This window comes from Parambassis ranga, unplaced genomic scaffold, assembly GCF_900634625.1.
Source record: "Parambassis ranga unplaced genomic scaffold, fParRan2.1 scaffold_24_arrow_ctg1, whole genome shotgun sequence".
Lineage (NCBI taxonomy): Eukaryota > Metazoa > Chordata > Actinopteri > Ambassidae > Parambassis > Parambassis ranga.
In genome coordinates this window covers 1385311-1401617 of record NW_021144797.1, presented here as the reverse complement: position 1 = coordinate 1401617, position 16307 = coordinate 1385311, and the positions used below count along the sequence as shown (strand labels likewise).

Below are 16307 nucleotides of genomic sequence, written 5' to 3'. Positions count from 1 at the left end.
GCGCATATGTTTTATATATTATATTTATAATATAAATTATATAAATAACAATAATATTTATATATTTTACGTATCCTGTGGATATATTTTATTTCTAACATGGCACCACCATGCGACAGTCGTCTTGTTTATTCAAGAGAAGAACTTTTTGCACTGCAGACTAACGTCGGAATGCAGCACAACGTCCCGGCAGAGCTGAGGAGGAAGTACAGGGGCTGCAAGGCAGGAGGAGTAAAGGCTGCACGTAGACGTTTTAAGCCAGTGATCCCCTCGGTAATAATGGGGAACGTGAACTCACTACCGAATAAGATGGACGAGCTGACTTTAACCATGCTTCCCTGGACTCCACCTTGACCTCCTTCTACCAGGCTGTAGACTGTCCCACAAGGCAGAACAGAACAATAGACCTGCTGTACACCAACGTGAAGGACGCCTACAGAGCCACCCCCCTCCCCCCCACTTGGAAAGTCTGACCATAACCTGGTCCACCTGCAGCCACAGTACACCCCCCTGGTCAAAAGGATGTCCAAAACCACTCGTTTAAACAGGAAGTGGTCCCCTGTGCAGCCCTCTCCCCACCTATCACCCCTCCCCCCATCTCAACACCCTTCGCTGCTACTGGACAAACTGAGGGAGATGTCTGTGGACCACTACTTGGTGTCCTGGATTGCTGACTACCTCACGGAGAGACCGCAGTACGTCAGACTAAAGGACACCACATCAGACACTGTCATCACCAGCACCGGAGCTCCCCAGGGGACGGTGCTGGCCCCCCTCCTCTTCACCCTTTACACCTCAGACTTCTGCTACAACTCAGAACTGTGTCACATCCAGAAGTTTGCAGATAACACAGCCATCGTGGGGTGTATCAGGGATGATGGAGAGGATGAGTACAGAAGTGTAGTCAGCGACTTTGTCACCTGGTCAAGTGAACCATCTCCAGCTTAACACCTCAAAGACTAAGGAGCTGGTCATCGACTTCAGGAAGTCCAGCCCACAGCCACACCCAGTGACCGTCAGGGACGACGAGGTGGAGATTGTAGGCAACTACAAGTACCTCGGGTTGTGGCTGGACAACAAGCTGGACTGGACATGCTGTACAGATCACCTGTACAAGAAGGGCCAGAGCCGACTGTACTTCCTGCGAAGACTGGGAGCCTTCAACATCTGCAGGAAACTCCTGTGGATGTTCTACCAGTCTGTGGTGGCCAGTACACTTTTTTATGCTGTTGTCTGTTGGGGGGGGGGGGGGGTAACATAAACAAAAGGTGTTAATTTTGTTCACGAATCATTTTCGTCATAGTTTTCGTTAACGACCTTTTTTTGCTGATAAAAATGAGACGATAACTAAATAAAAACTAACGCACGGTGCCAAAAACGAAGACGAAATGTATTGACACTTTCGTCAACGAATAAAAACGAGACGAAATTATTGATTGAGACGAGATTCAATCAGAGCAAAGTTTGTTTGTGGGAGGGAGGGACGAATCAGGAGACGGCGGCAGAGAGCCAATCAGAAGTGATCTCTCTGCGTAAGGACGTTACCCCACGATGCTGGAAGAAGGCGTACTCATGCATGGTAACACAACACAGGAGAAGAACAGACACACGGACATGTTTGATGTCAAGACAAACAAGATGGTCCAAACCGTGTGGAGCGACTATCAGCGGTAAAAACACAACAAACCTGAAGCGACATTTGCAGACGAGTCATCGTAACTACCGTTCATACACGTGACAAAATCTATAAATGAAGACACCGCTGCTGATGGTTTACAGCATGTGCACTGTTTCTAAGTTGTCACTGAAGTGTTTTGCTGTAGTTATGGAGTATTCATGAAGAAGGTCATGACTGAACAGTGTATTCAGGGAGAGCAGCTCACTGTTCACTGGGTCTTTTGTGACAAGGACATAGCAATTAAATAAAGAGGTGTTTGTTTCAAATAACGTTAAAGCTGTGCCTGTTTTTATTGCACAATAAAACCTTAATTATTTCATGAAAAAATGTGACTAAAATCAAATGGCATTTTAGTCACAAGACTAAAATAAAAACTAAATCAGAAATTGCTGCCAAAATTAACACTGGCTAACAGGCTGGACAGACTTATCAGGTGGGCTGGCTCTGTGGTCGGCATGAAGCTGGACTCCCTGGTGACAGTGGCAGAGAGGAGAACACTAAGAAAACTCCTGTCTATTGTGGACGATGCCAGTCATCCTCTGCACACTGTCATCAGCGCTCAGAGGAGCCTGAACAGTCACAGGCTGCTCCTCCCCAAGAGCAGGACCAACAGAGACTCAGAGACTCCTTTGTCCCCCGATCCATCAAACTCTACAACTCTGCTTTTGGCAGGAGGGGGAGAAGGAAGGGAGTACAGCCCGCCTGATACATGAACACATGTGCAATAATTTATATGTGCAATAATCCATCTGTACCATTTATGCTGCTGTGCAATGTTTGTAAATAATTCCTTTACATTACTGCACTATATCACATGACCATCTATGGTGGTGTGCAATGTTTGTAAATAATTCCTCTTATCTTTTATTTTTTTTACTGCACTATATTCTATTTCATTCTATTTTATTTTATTCTATTTAATTCTTGCTCTGACTGTTGGTGTTGTAGTGCTGCTGGTACCCAAATTTCCCCGAGGGACCTTCCCAAAGGGATTAATAAAGTATATTCTATTCTATGTGGAGGAGGGATTGATTTTGGAATGAGGAGGCTGCAACCTGCGATGGCACCACTAGATGTCAGCTTTTCACAGCATTGGTGGTTCAGTGGTAGAATTCTCTCCTGCCACGCGGGAGGCCAGGGTTCGATTCCCGGCCAATGCAATGACCCTTTTAACTGAGACACCATCACTGGTAGTGAAGGTGTCACAGGAAGAATTACTGTGATGTTTTACCTTTAGAGCCTTTTTATAGAACACATTCATTTGATTTGAATTAAGAATGTTAGTTGGTGCAGTAGCCAGCATGAGCACTGTAGATGTCTTTATTTAAAAAAGAAAAAAGACCATATTTCACCTCTTTCTGAGCCTCGTTAATGCAGTAGGCAGCGAGTCAGTCTCATAATCTGAAGATTGTGACTTCAACACTCACAAGGGGCACTTGTTGTTGTGCACTTGTCATGTTTGTATCATGTTTGCTCCTCTCTCTCTCTCTCTCTTTCTCCTTCATCCTCTCTCTCTCTCTCTCTCTCTCTCTCCCTCATCCTCTCTGACTAGCAGCAGGACTGGTTCCCCCTTAAGTTGACGGGTCCTGCTCAAGGTTTCTTCCTCTTAAAGGGAGTTTTTCCTTGCCACAGTGCTCTTAGGGGGGTTCCTGTGAAGCGCTTTGAGACAATGTCTGATTGTAATATGCGCTATATAAATAAAACTGAATTGAATTGAATTGAAATTGTTTTAGAGCCAGAATACAGATTACAAAGAGCACACTGTATGTTTACATGTCATTCAGGTCATATTCATAGAGACCACTGAAGCAAGGCGTCTGGACTTGTAGAGTTTTCTTGAAGACGTTTCTCTGCTCCTCCAAGCAGCTTCATCAGTTCTAACTGTTGGTGGGAAACATGGTTTATATGTGGTGGAGGACCTCAGTGGGTGGGTCTGGGTAAAACTCACAAACAATAGCACTAAATGTTTCCATAGTTACCTGTGATGATCTGGCAAGCAGACTTGCAGAATGAAAAGCATTCCAGAATGAAATTCAAAATTCCAGAATGAAAGGCAGAAATCCAGAATAAGTGGCAGCATTCCAGAATAGACATCAGTATTCCGGAATGATAGGCAGAATTCCCGAAGAACACTCTGTATAGTGGAACAGAAGTCAGCAAGACATCATTCTGGAATGAAAAGCATCCCAGAATGGAAGAAAGCATTCCCAAATGAAAGGCAGAAATCTAGAATGAGAGCATCCTGGAATAGACATCCATCCACCCACTCCAGAATGATAGGCAGGATTCCGGAATGGTAGACAAAATTCTGGGATTAAACCCCTAACCCGACAGCGGCCTGTGATGTCATGGAAGCGTGCGTTCCAAAATGGAAGGCAACATTCCAGGACAAAAGTCAGCATAACAGAATGAAAAGCAGATTTGCAGGATGAAAGACACCATTCCAGAATGAAAAGCATTCCCTAATGAAAGTCAAAATTTTGGAATGAAATGCAGAAGTCCAGAATAAGCGGTAGCATTCCAGTATAGACATCAGTATTCCGGAATGAATGGCAGAATTCCCGAATAACATCATAACGTCATTTAATAGGGCTCGACCGATTAGCTCGATCCCCATACGGCCAATCTGTGTTTTCATTGTTGAAGCGTGGACATGCCTGTTTCACTTACTGTGTGCTGGTTGGTACATTGGACTCAAGGATTGGTTTTTGAAGACACTCCTCCAAGTGGTGTCTTCAGTTCTGCTACTATTCTGGTTGGGAATCTGAGTTTTATGTGTTCAGGATCTCTGTGGGTGGATCTTGCAGGAACTCAGACTTTTAATCTGAGGGCCCAGGGTTCAAGTCCATGTTCAACACTATATATTCCTAACCAGAAATCTTTGTACATATCTTTACCAATGTCAAACTAAGAAAAACATGTGCTTTGTGTTGTTCTTGCACCGACTGAAACATGAAAAGCAAGAGGTCACATGTGGCTCGTTGGTCTAGGGGTATGATTCTCGCTTCGGGTGCGAGAGGTCCCGGGTTCAATTCCCGGATGAGCCCTCTTCTTTCAACTTCAGTAGATTGAATGTCTGTCTTACAGCAATAATCTTTAACCCAAACAAGTTCATATTCCAACTTAGACCCTGTAAACAGCAGTCTGCTCAAACTCCTAGGAGCAATCTACAACTGATATTGTTTATTCAAGAGAAGAAGTCTTTGCACTGAGGACTAAAGTCAGAATGCTGCACAAGGTCCAGGGAGAGCTGAGGAAGAAGTACAGGGGCTGTTCTGCACGTAGACATTTTAAGCCAGCGATCCCCTCGGCAATAATAAGGAACGTCAACTCACTACTGAACAAGGAGATCAGGAGATCTGCCTCTGTCCTACCCATCATCTGCCTCTGCTTGAAACTACTGTTGGTAAGTTTTCTGTCTTCTATTCAATAAGTTTATTATCTTTATGTGAAACAATGTGCATGCCTTCAGATAAATGGACCTTGAGTTTAGGAAGAAATGTCAGTCATTGTTCATGTTGGGGTAGACAGGCTACAAACAGCTAAGATTAGTTAGCATTCGTTGTAGCTAACGTCTATGGTCGCGTCATATAGCTGTCAGAGGTAAGTGGTGAACACGGTTAGTACTTGGAGTTTTCTACACAGGCACGTTGAATTCATCCTTAATACACTGAGAGCGCAGCTCGCCGCCATCTAAAACAATCCAAAAGTGCTTTGCTTTACTTTTGTAGTGTAGCTGGCAGGCTAACGTTAGCTCAGAGCTAACGCTCTGTGTTAGCCTAAGCAGCACTTGTATGCAGGGGTACAGCCAGTGCTTAAGTGTAGTTAATGTGAAACAATACAGTCGTGATTTATTGAAGTGAAGCAGTCGGCATATTTTCGCGATATATTTTATTTTTTATATATTTTTTGTCTGCTGGTGGGTGCCTGCTCCCCTGCGCATCGGGCTGGAACTGCGCCGTACATGACAGAGAGCAGGGGAGACCTGTAAACGTGCTGAAATGACTTTGTTTAGTAAAAGGAAAAGGTATAAATGTGTTCTATAGTAAGGGACCATTAAATGACTTCTGTTGTGATCTGGCGCTATAGATAAAAATAAAATAAAAATAACTCATTGGATGAACTCTTAAACTTAAATTGTGGGAGACTTCCAATAAATCCAATAAATATGGGTAGCCCCAACTCAATGTGATGTATTTGAGTTGGACCAACATGATTTTTCCATGTTGGTCCAACTCAACCTAAATAATACCTATTAAATTATATTTGATTAAAACGAGTTGAGATTTCAGATTAAAGTTTTGGGTGGACCTCAGAGGCTTTTCAGATTTGAAATTTCATTGTGAAATTTGGGAGTGGCTGCTGCAGCATAACATCTTTAACATATTTATTACATGCATACCTCTAATATATAATCTCATTTTATGCTCTTAATGACTGTAGCTAATTATATACTTGGTAATCAATTACAGCATCTCATTGTTATTTGGTCAATGAGATCTGACTCTTTTCTGACTTCTTTTATTTTACAGGATGCTGTATGTGGAAGTGTGCAGAGTGCAGTTTGGAACCAGGTACTTTTATGCATCTGCAGCTTATCATACACCACTGCATGCAGATGTACTTTAATACATGGATTATGCTACTACTAAATCACATTTTTACTTGTCCATGGTAATTAATGAATGTAAAATGAAAACTCACATTTCTTTATAGCCATTCAAGTCTGTGTGAGAGTAACTACAACTAACAATACTGTTTGTACTACTACTGTTTTCAAGGTGAATGATGACTTCTTGCAGATCACCACAAAGCCGCTGCATTGAAGTTCATGCGCTGGTGTTCTGCCCGGACCCTGGAGGGTCCGCTGCCTCGTCTTCGCTGGTGTTCTGCCCGGAACCTGGCGGGTCCGCTGCCTTGTCTTCGCTGGTGTTCTGCCCGGACCCTGGAGGGTCCGCTGCCTCGTCTTCGCTGGTGTTCTGCCCGGACCCTGGAGGGTCCGCTGCCTCGTCTTCGCTGGTGTTCTGCCCGGACCCTGGAGGGTCCGCAGCCTCGTCTTCGCTGGTGTTCTGCCCGGACCCTGGAGGGTCCGCAGCCTCGTCCTTGCTGGTGGTCTTCCGCCCGGACCCCGGAGGGTCCGTGTCTCCCTCGCTGGTGGTCTTCCTCCCGGACCCCGGAGGGTTCACGTCTCCCTCGCTGGTGGTCTTCCGCCCGGACCCCGGAGGGTCCGCGTCTCCATCGCTGGTGGTCTTTTGCCCGGACCCCGGAGGGTCCTCACCCCTGTCCATGCTGGGCTTCCGCCCGGACCCCAGTGGGCCCTCACCCCTGTCCATGCTGGGCTTCCGCCCGGACCCTGGAGGGTCCTCAGCCCTGTCCATGCTGTGCTTCAGCCCGGACCCTGGAGGGTCCCTGTCCCCTCCGTTTCTGACTCTGCCCCCCAAGCACCCCAGCCTCTCGTTTTATGGGACCTCTGTGTCTGTTGCCCTGTTGGCCCATGGCCAGGGCCTTCTTGAACTCTGAGACCTTTTTTCCTGGACTCTTGAGACTTTGAATTCTGGGCTTCCTGTGTTTTTGTTTGTACCCTTGTTTTGTGTTTTTGGAACGTCTGGGAGCCGTTCCTTGAAGGGGGGGTTCTGTCACGACCTGGTGTTATTTATGGTTTTGGTTTTTCTTGGTTTGGGTTTTTAGGTTGATCTGTGTTTAGTTATTGTTATTTTCCTGCAGTTCTGGTGTTTTGTTTCCTTGGGTTTGTGTTTAGCTGTCTAGTCTTGTCTTGTGTTTCCTGTTTTACTTTGGTAGTCCTGTCCTCCCTGTGTATTGTCTTGAGTTTTGCTTCCTGTGTTTTCCCTCCTTGTATGATTACCTGCCCTGCCCTCATGTGTGTCACCTGTGCCTCGTTGTCTTCCCTGGTCCCTTTGTATATAGTCTGTGTCTTCCCCTTTGTCCTTGCTAGTTCGTCTCGTCTGTGTGGGCTTTGCTTCTTTCCCGGTCTCGTCCATGCCATGCCATGCTATGCTTTGCCCAAGGTAGTCTCCTTATTCATGTTATGTTTTTGAACCCTCGCTAAGTTTCCTAGTTTTTGCTTTTCTAGTTTTGCCACGTGTAGTGTGATTTTCAGTTAGTTATTTTGTACTTTACCTTTTGACCACGACAAGTGTGATTTTTAGTTTTGTATTATTTTGCCCTCCTGGCCTTTAAATAAAAGACTTTTTTGGATTTTAACCGCTCTGCGTCCTGCAACTGTGTCCTCTCCTCACACAAAACCCTGACAATATGTTTAGGTTGAGTTGGACCAACATGATTTTTTCATGTTGGTCCAATTCAAATACATTATATTGCATTAATGTACTTGTTTTGAGTTGGGGCTACCAGTATTTATTGGATGGAAAAACTCAATTTAATTGAGTTCATCCAATGAGTATAGGTTAAAAAAATGAGTGATATTTAATCACAATAAATATACAGCAATGCAGTGATTAATGTGATTAAAATTTTAATCATGTGACGGCACTAGTTCAAACGTTTGCGTTCAAAGAACAGATGACCTACCAGTGGATGTCATGGTCATGGTTTTCTGCAGAAAGTCTCGTTCATTTTCTAACATGGCAACCTTCTCCTTTAGAGTTTTCTGTCAACAGGCTCTTGTTCTGACTTTTGCAACCCTCACCTCTCATTAACGCTGGCTTCCAATGATGTGTGTCTGGGTGCGTACACACTGCGTCACACCCCAGCTGATACATGACCGCACCAGGTGACTGCTGCTATGACCTATGTTGGTTGTCAGCGTTCCTTCCATTCCATTACAGCAGCATGAAAACAAGGTCCTGAGCAGCATAACAACAGATAAAGTAGAAATAAAGACTATGTACAGAGCAACCATAAGATATGCAGATATACAGATGAGAAATGTACAGAGATGTATTATGTCCTGTTATGATATCATGAAAAACTCTGAGTATTACACTGTAGGTGAGGATGTTATTGCACTAAGAGAAAAAACACTGTACTGTTTCCCCATCAGTGTCACTGGGTGTAAACATGGTGATAAAGTACAGAGGTTAGAGTACAGATGGACTGATGTTATACAGTCTGACCCCTGCCTGGACAAAAGTCTGTGGCTGAAGGAGACACCCAAGGTCCCCACTGTCTCATGTTTTTATATTTGACTCATTTTCACAGCACTTCATTAGTTTGTTATCGTAATCAGCCACCATGTACAGGTGCATCTCCATAAATGAGAATATTGTGGAAAAGTTCAATATTATAAACTAATGATGTCACACTGTGATCAGATGATGAACTCAAAACACCTGCAAAGCAGACACAATCATGGGGAAGACTGCTGACTGGACAGATGTTGAATAAATAAAAAATAGTCAGCATGGTTATCCTCGGGAGCAATAATGGGAATATGACTCCCATCCATCAACCCTGCACACTGAGGGAACCCATCAAGACGGGTATAGTGGCATAGTAGTGTAGTAGACCCACTAAAGGTTCTAGCAGTGGAAGTGAGTTGCGGATAAACCACAGATAGAAGTTGGCTCATTTCATACCTGTATAAAACCTCAACCACGAAGGGACTCAAACCCTCAATCTTCTGATCCTAAGTCAGACGCCTTATCCATTAGGCCACATGGTCTAGTGTGTTTGCCACATAAACTTTTCTTTGTCAGAATGTTATGGCATAGTGTTAATATTAAGAGTTTTTGTTGGTGCAGTAGCCAGCGCGAATAGAATAGAATAAAAACAGTTTACATATGAACAGTTATTGCACAGGTGAGTGGAGGGAGAAGTGGTCTGTAAGAAAACTGTACATAGTGCATCAGAAACTAAATAAATAATGTGTTGTACACTGTGGTGTGTGAATATTGCACCTATCAGAAGTGGTTATTATACAGTCTGACAGCAGCAGGAAGGAAAGACCTTCTGTATCTCTCCTTCACACACCGAGGGTGAAGCAGTCTGCCACTGAAGCTGCTCTGCAGAGCTGACAGGGGGTCCTGCAGGGGGTGGACTCATTGTCCAGCATCAGAATCAGAATCAGAATCAGAATGACTTTATTTATCCCAGAGGGGAAATTCTTTTTTGTTACAGACATTAGAAATTAAAGATACATTGAAATATATAATAAATATCTAAATACCTAGACAGCATTTAAATCCCTGAGTTGTATCTAAAGAACATATTCACTACTGTATAAAACCTTTCCGTAGTAAAGAGCAGGACATGAATGCACCAGTATGAATGTACAGTGTCTGAGTGACACTTCTACTCTTATACTCTGTACTTAACTGCATTTAATGTACCTTGATACCTCTGGCACAGGAATTTCCTTCGGGATTAATAAAGTCTTATCTTGTCTTATCTTACAGTTCAGAGTTCAGTAGTTTGATTGAGACAGGCAGGAATGACTTCCTGTGTCTCAGTGGTGCATCATGGGAGTCAGTTTTGTCAGGACCCTCCTGTCACCCACCTCCTGCACTGAGTCCAGAAAAAAGCCAGGTTTCTCTGACTATCCTTAACTGTGCTACATTGAATCAATGTGAGAGGTCTGTAAAGTATTTCTGTCTGACCTTTAATGTTTGATCATGTTTGATATTGCTACACTAGCAGAATTGATATTATAATATAGCAAACATTTATTTCCCAATTTGACTAATAGAATATCTATATTTGTATGTATATATTTGATGATATGAGAACTCTAATTTAGAACTATGTATGATACGATTTGTACTGTATTATTATTAGATAGATGGACTGTGTGCACATTAATTGGTCCTGTGCTGTGTGCAGGCCAGGGTTGATGGCGAGCTAGGATTGAGCTCTGCTTAGGCTCGAAGAATACGATTCAGCTCAACGTCTGGATCTGGCCCAGATCTCTTCTGGTTGGAGGAGTGGTAGGAGGCTCCTGCAGCCCCCTTTATTTTGAACTTTTGTCCCCTCGCTGCATGAAATGAACCTTATATTAGTTTACAGTAGCATAAAAAAGAGCTAACTCCTTTAACTTCTCTCATAAATACATCTGCAGTAAACACATGTTCTGTGACAAAACATAAGACAGAAAATACCTGAAAGTCTATACTGACAACAAGCTTTGTAACAACACAATTATCTTCTTCAGAGTTGAATTTATTTCTCCACCTGTCATAGTTTCAAGGACGTCATCCAAGCCACTTGTACATGTGAACTACTATGGATACAGGTCTGTGTTAAGAAGCCTCAGCAGAGGAGGAAATCTGAGGGTCGAAGGCATAAGGCTACATAAGGCTTTGTCTCCCATCTCTGACCAACCTTAACTGTCACTTTCCACAACAGCAGGCGAAACAAGACCATCATTTGTGAGAAACATGCTTATTCATGTCACATCAGTGCCTGAGAACAGACTGAAAAACAACAACGCTTATATTTTATAAAAGTACAAACAGCTGGTGTGCTGAATGCCAGATGTCCTTGTGTGATGGCAATGGCTTGCTGTATTTGATGCATATATGTGTGTCAAGTAAGAGCGTTTACTCAGACACAGAACTAGCTAAAGCCTAAATGTGAGGGCGCCTCATATTGGAAGTACATATACGAATTACAAGATTCTGCCCCGTATCAAGTCTGAGTGAGCATACGATATAGAAGCTAGGGTACCGTTTCATCACAAACCAATGTATATGTTCAGGATAACAGCATTTATAAAATATGCCCATTGTATTATAATATACAGACGGATTCTTGGAAATGTGTGTGTGAAAGATGCATGTCACATTTTTGCGTCATTCCTTTTATTACAGCAGTAGCCCCTACAGGTGCATTATGAGGCACTTGTCTGTTGATGTTGGGAGGACTGTGACCATGAGAAATCAATCCATCTCTCATACTATCCAGTATAATTTATGATGTTGAGTGACTGAACAAAGCAGCATCTGCAGGGATTAATGAGGTTTTTCTGATTCTGCACAATATGCACTTTAGGACAGATTTAAAATGGTGGTCAACCTCTACTCTATGAACCAGCTATTCACATTTCTTATATACATTTCTTGTTTACAATCTTCCAGTTTTTTTTTCATTTGACTCGCACAGGCTGCATGCACTCCCACCAGTCTCCTGGGCTTGAAATCTGCCATTTACAAACAGTAAGCGCCAGAGAGGAGGAAGGAGACGGCAATACCTCAGACAACAGCTCAGTCATTTCAGGGTAGGTGACTTCACAATTCCAATTAAGTCATTCAAATGGAAATATAATGAAATATAAAGAAAACAGAAACCTAGTCTGAAGGAAATATTGGCATTTGTAAGTCATACAAAATGTATGGTTTGTAAAAAAACTATAAAGCAAGGAGCAAAAACAAGTAAACACAGCGCTCAGAACCTGTGGCTGCACCTGGCGTGTGGAAACGATTCGGAATTAGAAAATTCTGAATGCAAGTTTGATAGAGCAGCATCTATTGAGCGTTTTAAGACTAAAATGGAGTCTGCAGCTTGAAATTTCTAGGAGGAGATACATTTGGCAGATGACACCGAAATTGCTTAATATTGGAAAAAAACGTGAAGTTGACCCGGAATGTCCTCTGGGAGATGAACAACAGATGAGCAACGGCAATCAAACAAAGAAGAAGAAAGAGGGTGAATAACAAGAGTTGGTTGCCTAGCAACAGAAATCAAACAAAAAAGATGAAAGAGGGTGAATAACAAGTGTTTTATTGCCTAGCAACGGCAATCAAACAAATGAACTGAACAAGGAGAAGAGATGTTTTATTACATCTGAATGGCTGCTGCTGAGTCTCTGAGAGCTTTTATCAGCGAGCGGCTAACTGCTGCTGCTGCTGAAATATTGGGAGTGTTTGAACAAACTATCGTCCAGTACGAGGGAGAGCTGGACCGTCAGCGCAAACTGCTGGATCTGCTCCTGAAGCCTGAGATCAAGCTACACAGAACAGGTATGTAAACATGACAATGTCACGGAACAACAACGGCTCTGTGTGAAAAGAGTGACATTAAGCACATAGTGTTTCTGACAGGAGGACACTGACTTCATGACTTGAAGCTACAAATGTGTCCCTCCAGCTGTTCTCTCTCTGCTTTAGCTCCTCAGAGCTCTGTGCTTTATTTATTTACCGTTGAAAACATCAGAGCAGCTGCTGTTATTTCTCAGTTAGCATCAGAGATGCAGCGATTGATCGGCCATGACCGGCATCCGCAGATCAGACTGAGATATGCCGATTTTATGCCGGTCAAGCGCGCCACATGATCGGTCGCGTCACAACCGTTAGCTTACCTTAGCTTAGTTTAGCTTAGCTTAGCTTAGTTTAGCCTAATCCACCAGCTCAATCCACTGGTGGAAGTGTGCTCACCTGTATGTGCGCATGTGTCTGCATCCTATGTGCAGACTGTGTGAAGTTACATTTAATCAGTGAATTAGTTAATGATTTGCTGCCTGTCAAATAAGATAAATAACATAAGGCTGTTTAGTTTGTTTAATTAGTTAGCAGCACAAACATGTTCATCTCTCCAGTTTCAGACTGCATGGTCTCCTAAATATACACATTGTGCTTCTGACGTCAACAGTAATGTGTTAATCTGTTAATCTCTGTATTATTTGTCTGTGCTTAATGCTAACTAGGAATGCCGATTCTGATTTCCAGTTTTTGATTGAGTTTGACCTGCTGTTGATTTTAGCTGATTACGATTTCATTTTTTCAAACCACTTTACAGTAGAGCTGCCGGACCCGAGCCTGTGTGCCCCAGTGTGGGCTTCACACACTAATAACTCTACTGTAATTGTTATAAAACAGACCATACACATCATGAAAGTGCAGTGTTATGGAACAACAACATATTGCAAACTTACCAGTGTTTCCTCTGCCATTATATATGGGAGCAGCTATTTTCTATATAGCAGCATTAAATTAAAATGGGCTCCAGCCTGAATAAATTACATTTGCATGCTTGTTTGTTTTCCTCTCTCTTTCTCCATGTCAGAGAGACTGGGTGACAAAAGGCGTCACTCCGGTGCATCGTAGTATATAAGGTGTGCAATGTCTGGCCGTCGGATTTTATATGGGCAGTTCTTATTTTTTTAAACTCATTGTGTAACGTTTAGGTGAAGTTCTGAGCAGACTATTGTCAGCTCACTGTCTGTGTCGCCATGATGCATCACATGGGGCTGTAGAGCTTGGACGCTGGGTACAACAACACAGAGGGCTCTGAAGCTGCACAACACCGGTGCAACACTTTTCACCACAAGACTAAACATGCTTACATATACAACCTGCTATCAGAGAGAGTCTGTGTCATACAAGTGAAGTTCTCTGCCTTTGCGTGTACACGGTGGCATTTTTTAAATTCACTGCAGCTGTCGGCACACAGCGGCCCGATGCGCACACACATACGCCGATATATACAAACACACACAAAGACATGTGCGTGAGCATACAGGTGAGCAGAATCCCACCAGCAGCTGTAGGAGCAGCTAAACCTCTTCGAGGAACTCTAACAAGTCCAGTTGTCCTACTTCAAGCTTTTCAGAGGAAATGACCTGGATGAATCATTGAGGTTCAGTTTTTGACAAATGAGTTACTATCATGGAGATCACATAAACTCTCTGTTTTCTTCTGTCCCTTTGCCCTGCAGATCTCCCTCAACAACACAATTTACAAGTGGAGGATGTTCTGGCTGACCAGCAGCTTTGTAACCAGAAGAAGAACTCCATTCTGGACCAGGAGGAACCAGAACCTCCACAGGTTAAAGAGGAACAGCAGGAGGTCTGCATCAGTCATGAAGGAGAGCAGCATGTACTGAAAGAGGAGTCTGATCCCTCTATAGTAACTGCTGCTTTTGATGGACCAGAACCAAACCATGACATGGTTCTCTCTCACAATGCTCCTCAAGGTAAAACGTCTCTAAAATGACAAACTTGTGCAAAATATTGTCCATAACCAGATCAAAAGTGTTTTTTTTTCTTTGTCAGAACCTGAATGTTTATTATTATTTCTGTTTATTAGAACTTTAATGTTGGTTCAGGTCATTTGGTTGTTCCAGGGCTTAGATCTTTCCATCAACACATTAGTCAGGGCTCTTGAGAGCAGGTATGGACTGGCCATCAGGCATACCGGGCAATGCCCAGTGGACCGGAACACATTTTTGGGTTGGGGATAATGTAATGAAAGGTTAGGGCTGAAACAAACCAGTGTTTTGGTACTCGGATACTCGCCGATTATTTTTGCGAATATTCAAGTACTCGGATCACGCGTAAATGTCATCGTTTTCCCATAGAAACAGCTGCAGCGTCAATGCTTCAGTCTAGGGCTGGGCGATAAAAATGATAATGTTAATTATCGCAATATAACTTTTTTCAATAACAATATGACAAAAGTTTGATAATGCTCAATAAATGTGTACACGTTGTGTGACGCTGCACATACGCATTGCATGCTGGGCTCTCGAGTGCTACATGTGGAGCTGCACCGTCACTGTGAGGAGCTGTGACTTGGAGGAGTGGTGAGAGAAAAATTAACGGCACAGACAACGTGGAAGACACAAAACGTCTGTAGTGTGGAGATATTTTGGCTATTTTGTTTTTGTTTGTTTAAATTATACCTAAAGCACTTAGAACTTGCACATGCAGCCACGTTACTTGTGTTTTATAATATTGCCCCTTCGAAGTCGACAAAAGCATGTTTTACAAAGTCGCTTACGGTTCAACTTTTGTTTTCTCCGAAAAGAGGACACTTTAGGCTTTCTATTAGTATACTCCGCTATGTCTCTGTCTTGTTTACAGGCTGTGTCTATGGGAAAGTCAGTGTCCAATCGGACGATGGAACAAGATCACAAGGTGCTCAAACTCCAATTGTAGAGCTTTCTGCTTTCTGCTCTCACGTGGTATATCAAAGATGGTTGATTCGACAGGAGATGTATCACCTCTGACTAGCTGGGTCATCTACACGGTTGAAAAGCAGCTCTGAATGCAATAATAGACATGTAGCCGACCGATATCTCAGCTGGAATGTCATCAAATTCAATAGAGCGAATCACACATTTTTTACTTATAGTGTAATAAATTTGTATGGGTTATGGTTCTACATTTTAGTACAGATATAGCGTGTAATATTGATTTTATGGAGATTTTATTAAGAGATATACACCTTAGTTTTTTGAAGAATTGGTCATGTCATGTTTTGACAAATAAAGAGAAGCTTAACACCACAATTAACCATCTGGTTTCTACAAACTGTTCTCCTCTAAATGTGAAATAAATATTTTATTTTTTTTTTTTTATTTTAGATACTGTATTAATCCCAGAGGGAAATTTGTTACAGTGTCATACAATGACTAGCAAGGCGCGCCACAGGCTAGGGTGAAGTGTCTTGCCCAAGAACACACAACAGTGACTAGATCGAACCACCAACCTTCTGGTTATTGGACAACCCTGCTATCCCACTGCGCCACTGTTGCCCCCAAAATATAGATCATATAGATTATACTTATCGTGTTAATTATCGATATCGACTGATATGGAAATAAATTATCATGATACATTTTTTGCCATATCGCTCAGCCCTACTTCAGTCCGCGACCTCCTCCATACCCGGCACCAAAATCGTGTGTCTAGGTGTCTGACCTGCAAACTGCTCAC

At 42.8% G+C, this 16307-nt stretch overlaps 2 non-coding genes across 2 annotated transcripts; one reads left to right on the top strand and one right to left on the bottom strand.

The window, feature by feature from the left end:
- Positions 1-4653: 4653 nt before the first annotated feature.
- Positions 4654-4725, top strand: trnap-cgg (transfer RNA proline (anticodon CGG)). Its single transcript has one exon. It is a non-coding gene; the product is annotated as a tRNA-Pro (tRNA).
- Positions 4726-9247: 4522 nt separating this feature from the next.
- trnal-uag (transfer RNA leucine (anticodon UAG)) lies at positions 9248-9320 on the bottom strand. The gene has a single exon. It is a non-coding gene; the product is annotated as a tRNA-Leu (tRNA).
- Between the last annotated feature and the right edge of the window lie 6987 nt (positions 9321-16307).